This window comes from Anabrus simplex, chromosome 14 (genome assembly GCF_040414725.1).
Source record: "Anabrus simplex isolate iqAnaSimp1 chromosome 14, ASM4041472v1, whole genome shotgun sequence".
Taxonomy (NCBI): Eukaryota; Metazoa; Arthropoda; class Insecta; order Orthoptera; family Tettigoniidae; genus Anabrus; species Anabrus simplex.
In genome coordinates, this window is record NC_090278.1 from 20,800,281 (window position 1) to 20,806,442 (window position 6,162).

The following is a 6,162-nucleotide window of genomic DNA, read 5'->3' on the forward strand; positions in this document are numbered from 1 at the left end:
TAACGACAGTGGGTGCACATATCTAGGTCAAACAGGACGAAGTTTTAAAATTAGATACACGGAACATACTAATGCCGTAAAATATAACAGGATTTCTGCGGTAGGCCAGCATGTACATGAGCTAAAGCATAAATTCACATCCATAGAACAGGACATTGAGATCTTGGAGAACATAGGAAAAGGAAGTTTGCTGGATCTTACGGAGGGTTGCTATATACACCTGGAACAGTATTTTAATCCAAACCTTAATTTAAATGAAGTTTGTGAAAAATCAAATATTGTATTTGATTTCCTTATTGAGTTTTTTTAAATGGACATATCCCGCTCAATAGGACGGTGTTTCATATAATGCGTAATAGCTTTTCTAGTTGCTGTTTTACGACCTCGCCCTCCGGAGCTCCAACAAGTCGCCGTTCCTCAGTTGCTCCTCCCACTTTCCCCTATCTCCCCCTTCGGTCCCGACCAAACTTGGACACTTGATTACTATCACAACACTGCTCGCTACGCTTCATTGTGCTCCGCATGGACAGCGATCTTTTGAGGTGAGTCACGTAAAAACGTTTACATTATAAGACGTAATTTTATATATTGCCTCTTCAGTTAAGTGATATGTTATTTCATTCCTATTATTACAGGTCCGCATTGAACTGGGAACGTTGTACTTGTTAACATCTTAGAGAACCGATTACTCATTTCCACCTCACTAGGATTGCTCCATTAAAGCGACTCTGAAGATTTTATTGAAGTATTTTACTACGATTCTACGCTACGTTTTAAGAAGTGTGATAAATACAGCTAATGTTTCTTCAAGACTATTTTATTTTTAAGTGATTGTTCTTTCAAATTCAAGTTATTTTATAAGTAAGCAAACCGGTTTGCATATATTTTCATCAATTTATGGTTTAAGACTCGCAAGTCTCGGACTTGTAGAAAATATGGACTTTGTGACAGTATAATCATAACACAGTTTTAAGTTGTTAATATGTTTTTAAATTGTGTTCAATTTGACGTAGATAAACTTATGTGATTGCTAATTTTTCCAAGAACCTGTATCAGCTGATGATGGCGCAGAGGGGCGTCAAAACTTGTTCTGATTGAAATAAATGTTGTAATTTCATCTAAACAACAGTTTTTATGTATTGAATAAGCTGGATCCAAATTATAATAAAAGTTGTAAATTTTGCACCCAATATATTACACAACCAATTTTGACATATGCAGCAGACACATGGACAGCAACAAAACATGATATAAGCAGAATCCAAGAGGCAAAGTTGAAATTTCTTAGCGGAATAATAGGGAAGACATGAAGGGATTAGATCAGAAACATAGAAATCATGGAGAGAATTAGATTCCCTGAACTGTGCGGCAAGATAGAGAGTAGTAAGCTGAAACAGTATGGACACATGATGAGAATGGAAGAAGATAGAGTTCCAAAGTGAGTATTTACAGAGAAAATAATAGGAGAAAGACATCAGGTAATGCCCAGAAAGACGTGGATGGATACGGTGAAGGAGAGTTCAGTGAAGAGAGGAGTAAAAGTAGAAGAAATATTGGAGGAAGAAAAGGAGAGATGGAGAGAGAGAAAACTGAGAAGGTCCTTGATTTAATGTTGCACTAACAAATCTAATGAAAGGGGTAGGTAGGTGGGGGTAGGAAGGAAGGGGTGTTAATTAATGAGAAAATAGGGAAACCACGGAAACGATTTTAAGGGCAGCCGATCCTGGAATGCAAACCCATGCAAACTCACCACCACTCACCTCTGAAGAAGATCTTTTACACACCAATAAATTGGGAAATATCTTACAAAAGGGAGGCAGCCTTCTGTTAACTAAAACATCAGGAGTAAATACCAGATATAGCTGTTGCGGGGTAATGATGTGATACAGAAGAATCTCCATAACATTGACATAGGCCTAACAAGAATTGTACATACAGTACGATAATATTACAGTTATACTAAACAGAGCAACTCTCAAGATTTTGAACCCTGCTACCATCTTTTGCAGCCTACAGTGTAAAGAAAATCTCAACATTCAGAGCGTCACTTTTAAATCGCACACAGAGGTAAATAACACACCAATATAGTAATTTAAATTATAAACTACATCGTGTATTTTATTTCTGAAACTATTTTCCGCATCTCTTCACCGGCGTAGTTTTTCAGAAAAATTCCTCATTCCACTAAATTTAGATATACTATACGGTATATATATTGTTACAACACATGACTTGCCGGCACTTGCAACGCAAAGGCTAGAAGTTTTCTACATATATATTTTTAATGCTTGATTAAAAATAAAATGAATGAAAATTTAAAATATTAAAAATATCTGTCATAGAATGTATGCAGCATGCTGAAACTGAGAAAAATTAGTATTAACTTATTACGGATCTCAACTGAGATCTATGAGTTTAGTAAATGTAAATTATTGAAACTTGAACATTACCAACAATGTGTTCGAGGTTCTGGACACAGTGTAAAATGATATAAACCACAATTCCACAATGAAGAAAATCTGTAGCACAATTAACGGAATAAGTTGTACAACTGGCTAATACGCGTCTTGTGTAACAGCATACCTGACACTTCGAAACAAAACCGCATATTAAATGTAGTTTAATAACTTGAAACAAACTCTTGTAAAACAAATTTGATTTGTATCAGTCAGTAGAAGAGCTAAATTTAGGAAAGGATATATTACCAGCGACAGCTTCAGAGTATGATATACGACACTTATTGAATGAAAAGACAACTATGTGCGTTGCCTACGAGATACATGTTGATCAATCAATAGCCTACTGATCTGCATTTAGGGCAGTCGCCCAGGTGGCAGATTCCCTATCTGTTGCTTTCCTAGCCTTTTCCGAAAAGATTTCAAAGAAATTGGAAATTTATTGAACATCTCCCTTGGTAAGTTATTTCAATCCCTAACTCCCCTTCCTATAAATGAATATTTGCCCCAGTTTGTCCTCTTGAATTCCAACTTTATCTTCATATTGTGATCTTTCCTACTTTTATAGGCGCCATTCAGACCTATTCGTCTACTAATGTCATTCCACGCCATATTCATTGTTGTTTGAGTCATCAGTCCATAGACTGGTTTGATGCAGCTGTTCATGCCACCCTATCCTGTGCTAACCTTTTCATTTCTACGTAACTATTGCATCCTACATCTGCTCTAATCTGTCTGTCATATTCATACCTTGGTCTACCCCTACCATTCTTACCACCTACACTTCCTTCAAAAACCAACTGAACAAGTCCTGGGAGTCTTAAGATGTGTCCTATCATTCTATGTCTTCTTTTCGTCAAATTTAGCCAAATCGATCTCCTCTCACCAATTCGATTCAGTATCTCTTCATTCGTGATTCGATCTATCCATCTCACCTTCAGCATTCTTCTGTAAGACCACATTTCAAAAGCTTCTATTCTCTTTCTTTCTGAGCCAGTCATCGTCCATGTTTCACTTCCATACAATGCCACGCTCCACACGAAAGTCTTCAAAAACATCTTTCTAATTCCTAGGCCTATATCAATGTTTGAAGTGAGCAAATTTCTTTTCTTAAGAAAGCTCTTCGTGGCTTGTGCTAGTCTGCATTTTATGTCCTCCTTAATTCTGCCATCGTTAGTTACTTTACTACCCAAGTAACAATATTCATCTATTTCCTTTAAGACTTCGTTTCCTAATGTAATATTTCCTACATCACCTGCCTTCGTTCCACTGCACTCCATTACTTTTGTTTTGGACTTATTTATTTTCATCTTGTACTCCTTACCCAAAACTTCATCCATAGCATTCAGCAACTTCTCGAGATCTTCTGCAGTCTCAGATAAAATAACAATATCATCGGCAAATCTCAAGGTTATGATTTCCTCTCCTTGGACTGTGATTCCCTTTCCAAATTTCTCTTTGATTTCCTTTACTGCCTGTTCTATGTAAACATTGAAAAGGAGAGGGGACAAACTGCAGCCTTGCCTCACTCCCTTCTGGATTGCTGCTTCTTTCTCAAAGCCCTCGATTCTTATCACTGCAGACTGATATTTATACAGGTTGTAGATAATTCTTCATTCTCGGTATCTGATCCCAATCATCTTCAGAATCATAAATAGCTTGTTGCAATCAATATTATCGAATGCCTTTTCTAGATCTACGAATGCCATGTACGTGGGCTTGTCCTTCTTGATTCGATCCTCTAAGATCAGACGTAAAGTCAGGATTGCTTCACGTGTTCCTACATTTCTTCGGAAGCAAAATTGATCTTCTCCCAACTCAGCTTCAAATTGTTTTTCCATTCTTCTGTAAATAATACGTGTAAAAATTTTACAGGCATAAGATACTAAACTAATGGTGCGGTAGTTTTCACACCTGTCAGCACCGGCTTTCTTGGGAATAGGTATAACAACATTCTTCTGAAAATGGGATGGGACTTCTCCTGTCTCATACATCCTGCACACTAGACTTTATGATGCAGGTTTCTCCTAAGGCAGTCAGTAGTTCAGAGGGAAAATCATCAATTCCAGGTGCCTTGTTTCTAGTGAGGTCACTCACAGCTCTGTCAAACTCTGACCTCAAAATTGGGTCTCCCATTTCATCAGCATCAACAGCCTTTTCATGTTCCAGAACCAAAGTATCTGCATCGTTGGTCAAGATCAGATACCGTAAATCATTTTCCTGATTTCATTACCGTATGCTACTAGTAGTAGTATAATACAGGGATTCTGCGGCTTCCTCCCGCGGGAAATTTGAATTTTGGCGGGAAATTTGAATTCTGGCGGGAGATTTGAATTTTGGCGCGAGATTTGAATTTGTAAACAAAGCCACGTGCTTTTTGACAGCTGTCATCGACAACAACGCATCGCTAACCTCACTGCTGCCATCTTGACGGGCCTAAACCTCAGTGGTACCAACTTAACCTAACTAGTGCGAGGTAAACAAAGCCACGTGTTTTTTGACAGACAACAACGCATCGCTAACCTCAGTACTGCCATCTTGACGGGTCTAAACATCAGTAGTGCCAACTTAACCTAACTAGCGTGCGATAAACAAATCCACGTGCAGCTGACATCCGCCATCTTTAATCCAGAGAGCACAGTGCTGCCCTCTTTAGCTACTTACCTTTGAAATGTGGTACGTCACAGCTGTCATCCGCCATCTTGCATCCGAAACCTCAGTGCTGCACTCTTTAGCTAGATACCTTTGAAATGTAGTGGCGGCAAATTCTTTATGCTCTTGTTTGGAAACAAAGCCACGTGCAGCTGTCATCCGCCATCTTTAATCTAGAGAGCACAGTGCTGCCCTCTTTAGCTACTTACCTTTGAAATGTGGTACGTCACAGCTGTCATCCGCCATCTTGCATCCGAAACCTCAGTGCTGCACTCTTTAGCTAGATACCTTTGAAATGTAGTGGCGGCAAATTCTTTATGCTCTTGTTTGGAAACAAAGACACGTGCAGCTGTCATCCGCCATCTTTAATCTAGAGAGCACAGTGCTGCCCTCTTTAGCTACTTACCTTTGAAATGTGGTACGTCACAGCTGTCATCCGCATTCTTGCATCGCAAACCTCAGTGCTGCACTCTTTAGCTGAAATGTAGTGGCGGCAAATTCCACGTGCTCTTGTTTGGAAACAAAGCCACGTGCAGCTGTCATCCGCCATCTTTAATCCAGAGAGCACCGTGCTGCCCTCTTTAGCTACTTACCTTTGAAATGCGGTACGTCACAGCTGTCATCCGCCATGTTGCATCGCAAACCTCAGTGCTGCACTCTTTACCTAGATACCTTTGAAATGTAGTGGCGGCAATTTGAAAAATTCTTTATGCTCTTGTGTGGAAACAAACCTATGCGTTTTTTTTTGACAGCTGTCATCCGCCATCTTTAATCACCGTCTATTTTTCAACTTACCAGAATTATCTTCCTGACTAAAGAAACACCTATTCATTTAAGATTAATTTCCAAAGGAATCACAATTTCAAAGACAAAAGTTAAGGAATTATGACTTACCTTTCCATTGAGCACATACCGTTCTCAAGATGGGAAAACTAATAAAGAAGAATTCAGATAAACATTGCAGCAACTGTTGAACATTTGAATTGTATACCATTCTCTTCTGTAATGCCTGTAATTTAGAACTCAACAAGCACATATTTATTAATCAACACCT